The sequence below is a fragment of the Epinephelus moara genome, chromosome 18, assembly GCF_006386435.1.
Source record: "Epinephelus moara isolate mb chromosome 18, YSFRI_EMoa_1.0, whole genome shotgun sequence".
Taxonomy (NCBI): domain Eukaryota; kingdom Metazoa; phylum Chordata; class Actinopteri; order Perciformes; family Serranidae; genus Epinephelus; species Epinephelus moara.
Window position 1 is genome coordinate 33797087 of NC_065523.1, and position 18457 is coordinate 33815543.

General features: G+C 42.4%; 1 protein-coding gene and 1 long non-coding RNA gene across 2 annotated transcripts in view; one reads left to right on the forward strand and one right to left on the reverse strand.

Moving 5' to 3' along the window:
* LOC126405009 (uncharacterized) overlaps window positions 1–6895 on the reverse strand; it is a 32509-nt gene extending 25614 nt beyond the window's left edge. Inside the window, exons 1-2 of the long non-coding RNA XR_007571547.1 lie at window positions 6798–6895; window positions 566–699 (exon numbers count right to left, since the gene is read on the reverse strand). This is a non-coding gene — a long non-coding RNA (uncharacterized LOC126405009). The remainder of the gene's footprint in view (window positions 1–565; window positions 700–6797) is intronic.
* The window catches only part of fscn1a (fascin actin-bundling protein 1a), a 32988-nt gene that overhangs the window by 1476 nt on the left and 13055 nt on the right, over window positions 1–18457 (forward strand). The window lies entirely within an intron of this gene.

Below are 18457 nucleotides of genomic sequence, written 5' to 3' on the forward strand. Positions count from 1 at the left end.
GTTTCAGTGCATTTTACAGACACACACATGAAAGGACTGTTAACAAAGAGTCCTCGGCCTTGTGAACACACATACAGCATCATTTGAGCGTGTGCCATCATTCAGATGTAAAACAGCCTTAAACTGGCGAGAGGCTGAGCTGGCACAGAGCAGAGCAGCTTCACACATAGAGGAGAGGAAGGGTGCATGTGCAATGCCTCAAAACCTGCAGAATATTTACTAAAATTAGGAGGAAAAATTAAGTTTGTTTTAAAGTTTATCGTCCCATAATCTGTATTGAAGCACGTCCCTTGGACTGTTGTTCTCTCAGTCAGATGTTAGTCATCATCATTAACACTAATGAGCTACTGAATACAACATCTATCATTAGTCACACAGGCCTGATGTCATGGCAACCCAAAATGAACTCTTCAAACAGATTCATGGTTCTTCATATAGTTCACATATTGCTCATTTCCAGGTTCATGCTTGTTTTTTGTGTTTCTACCAGAATATTTTTACATGCTTTAATGGTCAAAAACCTTTTATTTCCCTATACAATCTGTGCTGGAACACATGTACTCACTTTCTGTCTGAAATGCTCTGTTTTAGTCTCTTAAAGCCCTCCTCTTGTAAAAGCCCAGTCTGCTCCGATTGGTCAGCAATTCCAGGTCTTCCGAATCTTGGTGTCTCTGCACCGTCATTGAAGCTGTAGAATGACTGTAACAGAGAATAGCGGCACTTTCTAAAGTGAAAAACCAAAGATAAAAGCTTCTAAAAACAGCTGGACAAGTTCCTGTTGGATAACAATCTGAAATTGGGGAGAAATTTACCACATCTGCAACCAAGTTTACATGTTTCCCTGACGTTAGCATGTAGCTACATGTAGCAGTGTACTTGCAGCCAGGGAATGACTGTGACGGAGAATAGCGGCACTTTCTATAGAAGCTTCTTAATAAAAGCGGACATGTTCCGGCAGTCAGTGACCCTAAATCAGTGAGAAATTTTACAACATCAGCAGCCAAAGTGTTTCTCTGATGTTAACATGTAGCTACATGTAGCAGTGCGCTAGCAGCCGGCGAATGACCATGTATATAGCGACACTTTCTCCCATTAAAAATCACCAATAAACTTCTCTCAACACAACCTGACATGGTCCAGCAAGAATATGATCTGAAATTGGGGAGAAATTAATATCAGCAAACAAGTTTCCCTGGTGTTAGCATGTAGCTACATGTATGTTAGCAGTGTACTCACACCCGGTGAATGACTGTAGATAATAGCAGCACTGTTCTTATGAAAAATCACCATTAAAGGCTTCTCATACACAACTGGACATGTTCCAGCAGGAATATGATCCCAGATCAGGGAGAAATGTACCACATCGGCAACCGAGTTTACATGTTTTAGTGATGTTAGCATGTTGCTACATGTAGCAGTGTACTTGCACCCAGGAAATGAGTGCAACAAAGAATCGTGGCACTTTTTCTCAAGAAAAATCACCAAGTAAAGCATCTAAACCAAAAGAATGTGATCTGAAATCCGGAAGAAATTTACAACATTGGCAACCAAGTTTACACGTTTCCCTGATGTTAGCATGTAGCTCTATGTGCCGTAGCAGTGTACTTTCAGACAGGCAATGACCATAACAGAGAATAGCGGCATTTTCTACCATAAAAATCACCAATAAAAGCTTCTAAACAAAAGCAGACATGTTCTAGCAGTCAATGATATGAAATCGGTGAGAAAGTTACATCAGCAGACAAGATGTTTCCCTGACATTAGCATTTGGCTATATGTAGCAGTGTACTTGCAGCCAGGGAATGACTGTAACAGAGAACAGTGGCACTTTCTATCATGAAAGGTCACCAATAAAAGCTTTGAAACACAACTGAACGTGTTTCAGCAGGAATGTGATCTGAAATCAGAGAAAAATTTACATTGGAAACTAAGTTTACATGTTTTCCTAACTTTAGCATGTAGCTAATTGTACATTAGCAGTGTACTTGCAGACAGGGAATGACTATAATGGAGATTAGCAGCACTTTCTACCACAAAAACTCACCAATAAAAGCTTCTAAGCACACTGAACATGATCCGCAATCAGGGAAAACTTCGCAGCATAAGCGTCCCTGATGTTAGCATGTAGCTTCATGTAGCAGCGTAGGCGAGGTAATGTAAACACCTGCAGTGGCGTGCCAGGAGCAGATGACAATATGAAAAAATTCGGCCCTCATGACTGCACCCAGAGTAGAAAAAGCATTGGAAAGGGAGTATTCAGAGCAGACTGGAGTCTGAGGTTTTTGCTCAGACATTTCACCTCATTATTTGAAAATTTTGACATGTTTGATATGAACGTGTGTCACTGTTACACTATAAGACACAAAGCATAATAGGTCTCCTTTAACTGGTTAATCTTCCTTTTCCACATTGTTCAGTGTTATGTTTGTGAGAGCTAATTTTGTCCATGTGTGTCTGGTTTTCAGCTGTCAGAGTGGGCACAGATACAAACATGTCCTCCACCTTCTTCCTTCCTTTCCTTCCCTCAACCCCTCCTAACTTGTTCCATCTCCTCCTCGCCATCACCTCCTTTCACCTCTTCACATGCTGTGCCTCCCTTCTCCTTTTTTAAACATCTCTTTCATCATTTCCTCTTCTTCTCTCCCATCCTCCCTTCACGTCTCCTCCACCTCCTGCCTCCTCCCCCAGCCTTCAGGCCTGGCTGCTGCTGCTCCTGTCTGAGGTCATTACCAGTGACATCCCTCATGGTGATGTGTGTCTAAATGGATAACCACCTTCTGTCAGTGGATGAATCCTTGAATTTCACCGCTGCTCTTAAATGTAAGGTCCCAGTGAGAAGTGTGAATCACGCTCTAAAAACCTCTTTGAGTCAGCACAAAAATCATACGTGCTCTGAGAAAGCAGAGACTGTGGCGCTGACGTCTGCCGTAATGAATGATAGGAATATTCTAATTGATGCTCTTTAAATCTATATTTAGCGTCTGAGTATTTTGTGCGGTTTAGTGGTTTTGCCTCCTCTCCTCAGAAAGTATGACCCGTCTATTCTTTTATTTTCCGCTCCTGTGTCTCCGTCACACCCTGAGCCTGTTTGTTCTGCCTCCCGGCTTTGTTTATGTGATGAGGAGATATTTATCCACCTTTTTGGGTTGTCGGCTGTTACTCCTTTTTTCCTCCAGAAGTAGAGCTCAGTTGGACACAAAATGGAGGCCAGTTTTACAGGTGGAGGTTGAATAAAAAGGGTCATGAAAACACTATTTATGTGGGCGATTTTAAAGGGATCTGTTGGAATTAGATGATGACGTCGTCTGTAATGAGAGCATGAATTGCACTTTAATAATCCCCCTAGTGAAAAATGTGATTGCTGTCTGTGAGACCAGATTATGTCTTTTTATTACGGGAAATTCAATTGAGTGAAATGTCCCAGCAGCATCCTGCTTACACAAGCGCAAATACTCACACTACATAAAAACAACCAAGATTATTACATCTATTTAGGAGTAATCTCTGTAAAATTGTCCTGTTAAAGCAAGAAAATTCAGCTCGACTCTGGCTTTGCTAACTTTAATAGCCAGTAGACAGAACAATAAAAATCATCAGCTGTAGCTCTGGGTGCTTTATTGACGCTTAGAGGGAAATGCTCATGTGTGTGTTTCCTCCTTAGAGACAGAAACATACCAATCCAACACACCGGACAGGTATCTGTGCTGATACTGATCTTACTACGCAGGTCGCGTATCGGCCTTGATGGTGACCCACATTAAAGGTGCCTGTGGAGCTTTCTGGAAAACAAAAGTTGTCTTTACATTCAGTGTTTCTCAAAATGCATCGCGCTTTCTCTTGTTGTTAATATTCACTACAGTGGTCCCAGTGTTCTCTGCTACTAGTAGTTAAAGCTTTTATTGAGAGTGGTGTCAATGTGCACAGATCGTAAGTAAGCATATACAAATTAAGAACTTATTGGTAAATAATAAATGCAATATAGCTATAATTAGTGTATTTACAAAACACCCAACCCACCCAACCTAGACACCAAAAACAAAATGGAAGGATCCTGCATTAAACTGGTGACAAGAATCTGCAAATGGCATCACACTGTTATCTTCTCCAGATATTTAATAAAAGGTTGCCAGATGGCATCAAAACAATTCACCTGCTCATGTCTAATATATCTGATCCTCTCCACCTCAAGATTACTGGCAACTTCATCAAGCCACATATTCACATTAGGGATGTTTGTACCCTTCCACAACATCAGCAAGCATGTCTTAGCTGACATAAGGAAATAGTTAAGAAGTCGTCTTTGAGCTGATGTGAGGCTGTTAAATGTCTCTGGAATTTCAAGGATAATAGTTTGGTGTTCTATGCTACTAACCAAGAAAAGAAAAGTTGTCGCTGTTGTGCTGTGGCATCAAAAAATGGGGTCAGATATTGACATTTTTCACGGTATTGTATCAAAGTTAGAAAATCCAGTATTGTGACAACTATATCCTCGCGTATAGCAAACATGTTGAGTGCATTTCCTTTGTAGAATCCTGCATTGTTGGGGTTCTCTTGGTAGCTCACCTGGTTGAGCAAGCACCCACATTGGCTGAGTTAGAAGATGATTCATGTCTATCTCTGTATTGTTTAATAAAGGCAAAAAAAGTGTCTAAAAATAATATTTAAAAAATCCTGGATTGTTTACGAACTTGCAATCTTTTCCCTCTTTCCTTTGTTGTGGCATTACATTTCTGTCCATATTACTGATGCCAGTTTTCGCCTAGAGGATTGGTGTTCAACTGTTTGCAGGAATGTTTTGCATGTGCTCATGTGATCCTCGTGTGCATGAAACACGATACATGATCGTGATACAAACAGAACAAGAACCCACTTATAAAAACATCAGGTTTGTGACTAAGGTTGGGTGATATGACCGTAGAAGTCTAACTGTACATTTTTGGCAATACTGTTTCTCCTGCGGGAGCCATTTGGGTGGTGATAAAACTCAGTCTGAGCTGTCTGAAGTCAGTCTTTTTCTCATCTTGATGCTCTGACAAAGTCAAACATGTTTAATATGATCGTAACTTTTTGGTCTCGGCTCACGCAAACAGTGAAGTTCAATGGTGTGAACATTGTCTGCAGCCAATAGCTGCACTCTCTCTGGTACCAAACAGGAAGCAGCAAACCAGTAGACTGTAAGGAGGGGGAATTAGTATTGCTGAATGATTTGTAACGTTGTATTGACGTATCCCTAATCAGAGGTCAGTGGCTGATATGATGCCATGCTCAGGGTTCTTGTGCAGTTGAAGCCGTGTCCTCACTGCTCTGTCTGCCACCCTGCAGCTCAAATCTTTTTCAAAATGAGCAGGAGGTCTGAATCTGTAGAGGAAGACCACGTTCAACCCTCCAACAACTGGATCATTGTGATGTGGATTAAATGCTGAGTGGAATTAAACTGGCTCCAGATGTTTTTATAAACCGACAGCTGCTCGTAGCTCCTCTCTGCCGCGGCTATTCGCTGGGCAGACCCTCAGCCAAGATGGCAGCTGAAGTTGGCTGGCTTTCATTAGCAGCCGAAGGTTTTTCGGTGGGAGAGAGCTGAAGTGGGTCAGTCCAAAAAGCTGCTTTGTCCAGTCAAAACTGTTGGTTTGGTGACCAAGTCCAAGATCAAATCCAGTTTAAACATCCTTTCATTAGATGGAGGAATGAGTCTGTCAGAAATGTTGGGACATGCTTGTTTCTGACATTTAAATGTATTTGTTCACATGTAACTCTTCCTGAAATTAAAAAATGTAATTGTTTTTACTTATTTGATCTTTAATTTGGAGTTCATAGGGGAAAACTGAGCAGTCAGACGGGTTTTAAACCTCTTATTTGGAAGATTAAAACATCTCTTATCCTCAGTAGTGTTTGTTCTCATGAACTTTGCTGTGCATGTGTTGCATGACAACCAAAACTAGGCAGGTCACAATACCAGAAATGTAGTTGCCTGTACAATGTCAGCAAATTTCTGCAATTCCGACACCCAATTCAATATCACAGTAAAAAACAAAATGGTGAACTTAGAAATTAATTTTAAATGCCGTTATTCATCCTAGGTTCATGAGATTTTGTGGGTTAGGAAACACATTAATATACAGCCTACACTATATTAAGATGTTTCTTTTCTCTGGTTGTTGTTCGGCACATGTACATGTCAGATGTCACGTGTGGTCTTTGTGGTATTTGTCCCGCCTCCTCCTCCATTGTCATTGGATGGCTGGGTTAACAGTGACAGTGAGGAGCGAAATGTTTCACCCAATGTTGAGCATTTGCCAACTCTTAGCCATCAGGAAAAAAAGCCAAAAGTGCAACGCTCAGCACAGAATAGACGCTCAGTTCTTCGACACCCTGCTGGGGTTTGTAGCATAGTGTAAGTGTTGCAAAGAAAACACGCTGGCCTCAGGGAAAAAACGCTTTCTTTTCAATGAGTCGAGGCAGAGCTGTCACTGCAGCTGCACTTGTCGCCATCTTCCACATGTTGTTGTTCCTTGCTGGTAGACGTAGGCGGCTGTGGCTCAGGAGGTAGAGCAGGTCGTCCACTAGATCCTCGGCTCCTCCAGTCTTGAGCAAGATACCGAATCCCAAATTGCTCCCAATAGCTGTTCCATTGGTGTACTAGTGTGTTAAAAACTGAGTAGCAGGTGGCACCTTGTACGGTAGCCTCGGTCACCAATGTATGAATGTTTGTATGAATGGGTGAATGGACTCGTAGTGTAAAAAGCGCGTTGAGTGGTCGGATGACTAGAAAGGCACTATGCAAGTGCAGGTCCACTTACCATTTACCGCTCTTCTTCCTTTGGCATTTAACAGCAGACCAGAACAGTTGTAGGTGTATACGTTGCACTGTCAGGTCCAGAAGAAATGCATCTCTTGTACCTATAGTAGTGGAGAAGAACAAGAACTGTCATGTTCTCAGAATTGTGGCATAAAGGTGGGTCAGATTTATCGGTTCTCATGACATTCTTTACCCAAACTACAAAAGTAAGACCCATGTTGAACAACAATGACAAACTTTCTGTTTATGTAGCTCAGTTTAGAATCCAGCTGACTTAAATTAGGTTAAATAATTGAAATATATCAAATATCAGCGAGTCAAATATTCTGAGCTCATTGTAGTCCGTCACGAGTTGTGTGTTTGTTGTTGTGAATCCAAACTGCTTCAAAGAAATCATGTGGAATTCATTATTGGGCATTTGTTCCATCCATTGTCATTTATTTATTTGTTCTTCTACTCACATCTGTCATCACTGCTTCTTTATTTTCCTGATTTACTAATAACCATAAAGGAGGCTGTTTGTTTGCCAGCATGGTCACATTACTTCACGTGTTCCAGTTGCATGATGCTATGATGTTGGATTCTTCTTTGAATTTCAACCAAAGCCATTTAATAATTAAGGCCTATTCAGTCTTAAACCACCAGAAACAAGTCACAGAAATACAAGATGCATGTTACAGCAGTTGTCCTGCTTCTGCTGTCCTCCAAATTGTGCATTCATAATTCATAAAATTAATCTGACCCTGTGTTTCCTGACCATAACGTCCACTCTCCTCTTCCCTGAACTAGAGATGGTCACAAATTCCCTGAGAGACAGTTAACGACCTTCATATGGACTGAGACACCATTATCAGTCAGTTAGCCTGGAGCTCAATGGCCTTTAAGTGGCCTGTTCTGCCCTAAAATGCGAGTGTGAGTGAAGAGTGAGCGCTGGTTGGTTTGTCAGCTAAATGGATGATAAGCCATCATATCCTGTTTGCTACTGGTGTGACCGCTGAGTGCTGACTGGTGGTCCTCTCTGTCTCTGGGTACGAGAAAGCAAGAGCAGGGTGACGCGGAGATATAAATCCTGTGGGTTTTCATTGGTTTTAGCACCTATAATTGTGTCTCTGGAGTGTGACCCTGTTGAGACGGGGGTATTTTTCGTGTCAAATATTTACCACTGATGATATGGTAATAAGGCAGTGCATTGTCATTGTTTTTTGGTCACATCCTGTAATTAACCTCCTGTCTAGTGACTGGAAACTGGCTTTACAAGACTTGGTATGAATGTATGAGGCCCCACTGAGTCCTATAAAACATGACTAAAGCCACACGAAAAGATATAAAATGCCAAGAAACTCTGAAAGGGCACTGGGTCGCATGTTTAAAGAAACTGTTTGACACTGAGAGAAATAGACCAGTTAGTTGGTAAGATTGATAGGCTACCACATTAGCCAATTAGCTTAGCATAAAGACTGAAAATAGGGGGAAATGGCTGGCCTGGCTCTATCCACAGGTAACAAAATCTGCCTACCAACACCTTTAAAGCTCACAAATTAACATCTGATATCTAGTTTGTCTAATTTGTATCTGTTTCCCACTGTTTCCAGTCTTTATGCTAAGCTAAGCTAACCAGCTTCTGGATGCACCATCATATTTACTAGAGAAATATATCTGTTTAATATGAAGCTACAGTCAATTAGCTTAGCTTAGCTTAGCTTAGCTTAGCGAGATATAATGTGTTGATGAGTGAGTATATAGCGTTGGTGGTGCTTTGGACAGAGCCCAGCTAGCTGTTTGCCCCTGTTGACAGTCGTTATGTTAAGCTAGGCTAACCAGCGGCTAGCTATAGCTTAACATTTACCGGACAGATATTTGTTTGTCCAACAAATGGTAGCCAGTTAGCTTTACCTAGCTTAGCAAAAAGCTGCTTCCCCTGTTTTCAGTCTTTATGTTAAGCTAAGCTAACCAGCTGCTGGCTTTATCTTTATATTTACAACACTGTCAAACAGCTAGCATGGCTCTGTCCGCTCTACAAAAACCACCATGCAGGACTATTTCTTGGCCAGAAACACTTACTTTCTGAGGTTTTGACGTCCAGGAATTGACATAAAAATCCCCAAAGTCATCGTTGTTTTTACACTTTTTGTTTTTAAACAATTAAACAAGTGATATATAACAAGTTAATTAGTGAGCTCTTAAGAGTTGCTGGTGCTTTGGATCGAGCCAAGCTAGCTGTTTCCCCCGGTTTCTAGTCTTTATGCTAAGCTAACTGGCTGCTGGCTGTAGCTGGCTGAGTGGTATCTAGCTTCTCATCTAACTCTTAGTGAAAAGGTGAATGAGCACATTTTCTAAAATGCTTAACTATTCTTTAACAGCTGACTTTTGTTCAGAAGAATGTTAGAAACCAGCTCAAGGTATAAAACTTTTGCAGACTCCAGTGAAAGCTCTCCAAAATGTTGAAAAACAATAATCACATAAAACCAGAGTCAAAAGCAGTCATGAATCATGTATTGTGTTATGTGTGTGTGTGGTGAAAGATGGAGACAGAAACTGAGGCTTCGTGTTGTGTCTGGCCATGATTCAGCCCTGACACCCTTTCTGTATCCTTCAGCCTCCCGCTGGCAGGAAATGAGACATGAGACATGCAGCCCCGACCTTGGCTGGTGTGAGTTAATCCCTGCAGGGTAAAGGGTGACGAGTTGCTCCATCCACGACACATCAACATGCTCACATTCACCCGACAGCGGAAAAAAGAGGGGAGGCATAAATTCATGCATCCTTGGTAGCGTTCACTGGCTGCGACACGCTGTTGCTTTAATGTGTTTATAGACCCTCGGTTTGTTTGTGTGTTTTATGTCATTATGTGTGTGTGCTGGGAGCATGCTAGGGGAGTTGCCTCACGTCGACTGCAGAGCACCAGGGAGTCTCTGCTCCTTAATGTCATCTGCTTTATTATAGGTTAGAGTTAAGCTGTTCTCCAGTGTGTCATTCTGCTCTGCTCTGGGTGTGTCTCCACATTAAAGGGCAACTTTGGTATTTTTCAACCTGGACCTTATTTTCCCATGTTTCTGTGTTACCAGTTGGAACAACATTGTTTGACATTGGTTCAATATTAAGAGAGAGTGCTGCAGGCTGCAATGTTACCTCTCTGGGTACATTTGTACCATCAGTTTATGACCACTTAAAGAGCTTGACAGGCTCAGATTGTCATAAAAAGTGTCCGTCAACATTATGGAAATGATTCCTACAGTGATAGATGTTTTTTAAGAGTAAGATCCTTCTTGTTTAACCAGAAACCAAACCAGTCCATTGAAATAAACCATAATTTTATCTTTGTAGAATACACTTCATTCAAAGTCGACAGAGACAAAATAAAACTTAGTGAAAAAACATCTTGGTTCATCTTTACACTGTTCCAACAGTTACCATCTCTGGTTTGGTTGAAATAAATCATTAATTCACCCAGTTCAATGTTAAAATATGTTGGTTCTACACATGCTAAAATTACTGATTGTTTAAATGGAGTCTGGTGAATTGGTGATGGTGATTGTGGGGCTGGCTGTTCCCATTAAGCCCAGTTCAGACCAAAGATTTGCGATGAGACGAAACCATTTTAGAACGTTGCAGGGAAAAGTTGCATCTGTGCGAACTGGCCAGTCTGAGCTCAACTCAAGCCGGCTGATGGTGTTACCTGCAACTCAGCTGGTCAAATTGGCGGCGGCTGGTTTAAGAATGTAGGTGGTAGGTGCTCCGTCCCTGCCAAGCCCTCTGTAATTTTAGCATGTATAAGGCCAACATATTTTCACATCCAACTGGGTGAATTAATGGAGCGACAAACCAAAATGGTTTTAATGAGTTTTATTTTGTTTTTGTTTTGATTTAAGTGTGTTTTACAATGTTAACTACTGTTTATTTAAATGGAGTCTTGTGAGTTTGGCGATGGCGATTTGGGGCTGTTTCTGGTCAAACAAAAAGGATCTTACTCTTTAACAAAAAGTCTATCTCTGTAGGAATCTTTACCATAATGTTGTTAGCGCTTAAGGCTCATTTGTACTCCATTTCAAACATTAACATCACTGTCCTCATACTTTTATGCGTCCTTAATGATGGCATCAATACAGTGAATAAATGGCACCAGCGGACAGAGCCAAAAGTTTCACACAACAACAAACGAGGCAACAATGGAGGAGGTCATGATATTGTACTTTTAACTGAGATAGTGTTGTAGGCAGCGGTCAGCGTGGCCATTATATACCTCCCGACATGTGGAAGGAGAATTCTTTTCACTATATATTATTACATATAACCAATTCATTTTGTTTATAATCTCATTTTTTTCTTCCTTATCTTCTACGGCCTTGTCTCGCTTGAATTACGCTACACTGCCTCCATGATCTCCGACGGTACTGCTCCATTTCATTCGTATCTGTAAGCTTTCAGAAAGCATGAACAGATATGGACAAAATGAATGCAGAGCATGGATAGAAGGCTCTGTTGGTGTCCGTATCTAACATTGAGCATACATGAGCCCTGTGAATTACAGTCTGAGCCTGTCAGTGGCAAAAAAGAAGCACTTTTAGTGGACCTATTGAGGATGCACACTTGCCCTCAGCCTGTTTCGCGTCTGCCAGCTGCAGCGGGCTCTCTCTATACTGGACCAGTTTAAGAAATATTTGTTCCCATTAATCACTGAGACACAAAAACACAGAAAAACAGGGTCCAAACACCAAAGTTACCCTTTAATGTCCTCTAACTCCAACTGTTCTTCAGTCGATGTTTTGCAACACACTGAACACAGAATGAGGTTGAAATCAATTTACCAAAAAATTTGGGACATCCCCGGGCGCAATACCATGTCTCGCATGTCTGACCTTGTTTTTTTGCATTTGTTAGAGGAAGTATTGGAGTGGTGTGTGTTCAGTTTGTGTGTACTGTATGAGCAGAGATGTTACAGTATTCAGTGTGTAGGCTGGCTGGCTGGTTGTGCTCTGCCTGTGTGTGTGTGTGTGTGTGTGTGTGTGTGTGTGTTTGGATCAGAACAAAGGCCGACGATCTGCCTCCCTGTTTGTGCCCCAGCTGGTCGCCTCCTCGGTCAGGCCTGCTGAACAATAGGACACACACACACAAACACAGACACAGACACACACACGCACTTGATACAATCGCGTGCGTTCACAGCAGGCCCCCGGTGCTGCTGGCTCACAGTAACCGAGGCCGACAATCTGTGCCTGCCGCCATCAGGCTGAATGTGGTGGGTGGGGTGGACAGAAAGATAGAGGGGTTGTTTTCATGTGTGTGTGTGTGTGTGTGTGTGTTTGGTGTGGTTTGGGTGGATTCTGGATGTGTGGTCACTTCTTTTGGTGTGGTCTGCTGAAGAGGGACTCTGAGTGTGTGTGTGTAAGTGACCCTCTTCCCTCCTCCTCCATTAACCCTGTGAGCTTCACAGTGATCAGTACAGACGTATCTGGGTACATAACACACACACAGACACATTGATGAACCCTGACAGGCAGCCGCGGCCTCTCTCTGGGTCACGGCTGGAGGCTCTGCAGGCCTCAGAGTGACTGTTTTGTCTCTGTCAGTCTTGTTTTTTCATGTTGCGTGTGTGTACCCACCAGTATTTTTCTTTCCTTGTGGTAACTCGGCCAGTGTGTGTGTTGAAAGATGAGACACTAAGCCCTGTGACTGCAGTGAAAAGAGACAAACACTTCTTCAAACCTACAGACTAGTCAAATATGCTAATTCCCTCAAAGGATTCAGGATTGTAAATATTGACAGGAGTAAAAAAAAACCTCTTCGACAGCTCTGAAAAGACTCAACCACATAAATTCAAATCAAGAGATTTTTTGGGAATCATTTATTCAAACCAGCTCAGCAGTAGAGGAAACAGTTCACAGTACAGCATGTAAAAGGATGTCTGGTTTATTTTCATATAGTGAAATTCATGTTGTTTTTTCCTTTCATCTCACGTGAGAAACTAACTGTCAGGATGATGACGGACTTTAGTGTGGATTTGTGTTTTTTATACAGGGTTACATTTATTCAAATATTTGATTTTACAGTGACAGTTGACTTTTAACGCAGTCTGAGCAAAGAAAAATAAAGGAAACGTAAGAGAGATGTTTCGTTACCTCTTACCTTTGTTGGTTTGTCGGCAGGATTACGGAAAGACTGATGGCTTGATTTCCATGAAACTTGGTCGAAGGGTGTAGCATCGGCCAAGGAAGGATCCACAGCAGATCTGAACAACAAGATGGATACACAAAATAATTTTCACGTTACCGATGCAGGATAGGCAGAGGAAATCAGCTGGTGAACGCCACATCAGACTGAAGATAGAAACGCAGTGTAATGAGTTGACGGTTTGGTTTGATATCAGGCAACCTCCACCACTCATCAAACCTGTCATTGAGAAATACGCTAAAGGGAGTGCAGTTTCACTCACCACAATCGGACCCAAATGCTCCGCAGTTTTCACCCTGGGCTTTGACCCGCAAGTCGAATAGCATTAAAAACGTAACCAAAGAAGAAGCCGGTAACAAGATGGCCGGATGGAAGACAGTTTCATGCCAGAAATATTAAGTATTTACCTAACTTTAGTCTTGAGAGCTGAAAGTATTTATCCTGCACAAATCATGTTATTTTAGGATGAGTTAGTGGCTCTGTCGGCCAGAGTGTCTCAGGTATAGTTAGCATTTTTAGAAAACGGACAAAAAAAAGAATAGTTTGACAATTTGGGAAATATGCCCTTTTCTTTAAGATTACTTTTGGGCCCTTTTCCCTTTCACCAGCATAGTGGGACATTGACAGGAAAGCTGAAGAAAGACGGAGCTGCAGGTTGGAATCGAACCCGGTTGCTGCAACAGACTTTGCCTGCATGGGGCGCACACTCCACCTGCTGAGCTAGAGGTCGTCCCAAAATATGCCTGTTTCTTTCTTGCCCAAAGTTATTCTCACAATCACTCTCATGTCTGTGTGATGAATATAAAGCTACAGTCAGCAGCTAATGTTAGCTTAGCTTAGCATAAAGACTGGAAACAGGGAAACAGTGAGTCTACAAATCTGCCTACCAGCACCTCTAAAGTGAGGTTGGTTTCTGGACTTGGCATATAAGGGTACAGACTGAATTGCGTTCAATCTTGAGAGCGCATCTGGGTGAGAATACCAGGTTTAGACAGGAGGCAGAAGTGCTGCAAAGCCTGGAAGCCAGTCTTGGCGCTCCAAGGCCTCACTGTCAGCTTCCCATCGAGCCAAAACTGCAGTATTTTCAGCGCCTAGTCTATTTTCTTTTCTGTATTATTTTAGTAATTGGCTCGTATCACTGCTAGCAGACAGACGATTGGCTTTGTGTGTGATTAGAAAAGTGCAGAGAGCAGAACTACTTTTGACTCTACTCCGTCAACTCTGCAGCTTGTTCAGAAATTACATTTATGTTACTTCAGAGAAAGTGAAGTACCGACGGTTCAAATGTGAACAGTACCCAACCCTGCTCTAAAGCTCACTAATTAACACGTTATATAAGACGCAGTATATGATGGATGTTTGTCCAAGTTGTGTCTGTGCAATGAAGTGTTAACATGAAAGTTTGACATTTTATTCAACCAGTAACTACCTGGAGTCATCACTGGTTGCCAGGTCATAACACCCCTTATAAACAGTGAATTGTTGTTTTTTGTTTTGTATATTTTTTTGAACTACTGCAGTTCAATTTGAATTAGTGCAGCAAATTTAGTGGTTCTTGTGCAGCCTTGGTGGTTCCTCTAGTTTAGATTGTATTTATATAAAGTGTTTTTCCTCCTCAGAGTGAGCTTATAACTTTTTTTAATTAAGGTATTATGGACTTTGAGCCGTTTATTGTTGTATATCATGACTCAAAGTCCTTGATTGATAAACTGCTAACATCTGAATGAACATTTTTTTGGAATAAGCAAACTCATGACGTAGGTGACTCAGTAATCCCGCAGTAAGTTTCTAGTGGGTAGAAGTGTGCAGTAGATGGTTTCCTCTCCCTCCTGTCACAGTAATAAATGTTCTCTCCTGTGCTACTGTACCGAGGAGTGAATGTGTTGGCCAAGCAGGAAGCAGCGAGGATTAAAGGAGAGCTCAGAAGTGACTGATGATCGTGGAGGCGAGCAGAGGCCGACCCTCTTTTCTCCTCATTTTTTCCTCCTCTGCCCCTCCTCTAATGTGTTCCTCTAAACCCTGTCTGTTGGAGCTAAACTTACATTTCATCTTGTTTGCCCCCCCCGCGNCTTTTCTCCTCATTTTTTCCTCCTCTGCCCCTCCTCTAATGTGTTCCTCTAAACCCTGTCTGTTGAAGCTAAACTTACATTTCATCTTGTTTTGCCCCCCCCGCGCTCTCTGCACCATGTGGTTCCCATTATGGTCACTTATATTTTCCCTCTCAATCATGTGGTTCCCATTATGGTCACTTATATTTTCCCTCTCAATCATCTGTGTGTGTGTGTGTGTGTGTGTGTGTGTGTTGCATTCGTACGTGTGCATCCCCACATATTTCTGCAGAAATTCAATCTTTCCGCAGAGGCCAGAGTTCCTGAGTTGACTTTAGCGGGCACTCTGCAGGAGAGGAGTGATACGTAATTCTTTCGTTTTTTTTCAGACACGACATACGAGCAGTAATTCTTTGGTGATAACAACCTGACGTAATACTTTTCTTTTAATGAAAAGTACATCTCTGGCTTCAGTTAGAGACAAACAGCGCACAGCTGGTATTGTGTTGTGTTAAAGGTAAAAGGAATACCAGCCGAGGTTATTGTGAAACTGTCGGGGACTGCGTGAAAGTTATTGGACTGGGGAGCAGAGCTGAACTTTGTTTGACGTTTTTGAAAAGGTAAAGCACTCCAGGGAGCCATTAATATTTTCTTTGGACCCTCAGCTTGAAATATGGGTCCAACCAGTGGTGTAGTGGAGGGTATACACAGGTATACGGGGTATACTCACCTCTTTTTCTGGCCATTTACAGTATACTCACCTATCAGCCAAAAAGCCAGAATATATAGGAGAGTGTACCCACTGCCTCCTAGGTAACCTTCCCATCTACCAAGTAGCACACCCACCTCATCAACTACCTCTACCCCTTTGCGTCCAACAAATACCTAGAAATCCTGAGTTCAAGACCAGCAAACAACATCGACTGCAGCAGCTGTGCCACTCAAAGCCATGTGCAACATCTGCAATCTTTTCCTAATCACAACTTAGTCATTTTGTTGCCTAAACCTAACCGCCAACCTCTTCTGCGTCAAGATGCAATGCAAATGGCTGCCTCCAAATTTAGTAATGCCAGGGGCTTAAGCCCAAGCAGCAAAATATGATGAGTAGGGATTAGATCAAGGTTGAGTTTAAAATTGAACCCCAAACCCCACAAAGAGAGTACTTTAAGAAGCTTTCTCAGAGGTTCCTTGCCATTGCCATTGTGGAGGAACCCTTAAAGGTTCCTCGAGACTCTTCTACTTCTAAAGGACCTTACATAGTTGGGCAAGATGAATAAATGACACGAAAATGCAAAATAGTTGCCGTCAAATACTTTGAATCAAAACTATTCATACTGGCAGTGATGTAAATTTGCAAAACATGCAACCACATCCTTGATTGCAATCAAGCGGCAGCCCCGGGGCTGAAAAATGAAGCCAACACAGAGGTGCCAAAAACTGTAGTTCCTCGAATAACCACTTTGGGCTGGCTCCAAGAGCGAATCGATCCTCATGGAGCCTATCCCAGCTGACACTGGGTGAAAGGCAGGGTACAACCTAGACAGGTCACCAGACTATCACAGGGCTGACACATAAGGCCCGTTTCCACCGCAGGAACTTCGGGGTAATTTTATGGGGCCGGGGCCGTTGGTGCGTGTCTCCACCGCAGGAACCACCCCTGAAGGACAGAGTTCTGGAACTTTTACAGGGCCAAAACAAGTCCCTGCCTTGGAGTAGGTACTCAGAACGGCCCCGAGAAACTCCTGGCTGGGGCTTGGGGGCTGGGGCTTGGGGATTACTTGGTACTGATTGGATATACTTAAGGCGGGATGTGACGTTTTGTAAACAACATGGTTATCGTAGATTAGATGGCCTAACCGTTAGCTGTTAGCGGTGTCTGTAATAACTCAATAAACGGACCGTGAAAATTTTTTTTTCCCAGCGGATATCTTAGTTACAACATGATTGAGCTAGCAAAGCAGTTTTGTGTTGCTATGTGTGGTATTTATTCAGTTTTGGGAAATCACGATGTCTAGAAAGCATCAGCTGACAGGGACAGCTAACAGCAGCAGCAAAGCTAACATCAGGACGTCATCTGTTAAAAGCCTCCCGTTGTCGGATACGACATGAAACTACTCCAGTTAGCTCAATCATGTTGTAACTAAGACATCCGCTGGAAAAAATATTTTTTTCATGGACCGTGACCGGAGTTATTACAGACACCGCTAACGGCATCCCTACGCCCCTACATCGCCCCGGTCAAAATGGTCGCCCAACGATTACATCACATACAGAGCCCGGTAACTTTACAGGAACCTTCCTCCTACTCCGCTCTCTCAGTACTCTCTCACGGCGGTTGAGAGGGCCAAGCGAGAGGACGTTCCTGTAGTAGTTCCTGTCCCCCAAATAGTACCAGGAACTTCTTCAGTGGAAATGGGCCTATAGAGACAGACAACCATTCACACTCACATTCACACCTACGGACAATTTAGAGTCACCAATTAACCTGCATGTCTTTGGACTGTGGGAGGAAGCTGAGTACCTGGAGGACACCAACGCTGACATGGGGAGAATAATTAAACTCCACACAGAAGGGCTCCCCCACCCTGGGGTTCAAACCAGGAACCCTCTTTCTGTGAGGTGACAATGCTAGTAACCACTGTCCATCGCCTGTTGTGACATTAGATACGGATATTAAAAGACAGAGCTGCTTTAGTGATGGGCTTTCTGTGAGGCATCACTAGTCTTTGAGTCCACCCCTGGCTTCTCCAAAACTAAGTCACTAAAAACAAACCTTTTGTTAGAAACTCAGAAGACCGTTAGAAACTCTTGTCAGTGTTGACTTGTAGACAGGGAAAACAGGTCTGGCTTGTAACGACAGAGTGTGCACTGTTATCTTCTTTGTGATGCGTCACAAATGAGGCAGCATTTCGTGCCATGGCTGACGTGACCAAAATAGTGCTGATTCTACCCTTACTAACATGACATATTACATGTTTACACATAAACACATACACATAAATATACGGTACTTATCATTGTGTGTGGGTGGGATGTTTTTTGAGAACGAAAGATGGAAAACCCTGTTTACAAAAATACTGCCATCCGTGTGGACATGGCCTTAATCACACGACAAAAACACCCCCAGTGTGTACGAGCTACCATTTCATTATGACTGAACATCAAACACACAGGATTCTTGTCCTCTGCTTATGGCAAACATGCATATATGAATCATTGCACACACTAAAGCCATCATTTACAGCATGTAATCTTTTTTTCTATAAATCTGGGGTGAGAAAACAAAGATTAAACACTCCCCTGCTATCCCCAAAAATTATGCAACCCTGTCTCTAGCAAAAGAAAAAGCCTACTTCCATTTTTTGACCCACATGATGATATTATTTATTGTTTAACAGCATTTTCGGGCAGATTTTAACATATTTTACGAGACCACTGCGGCCAG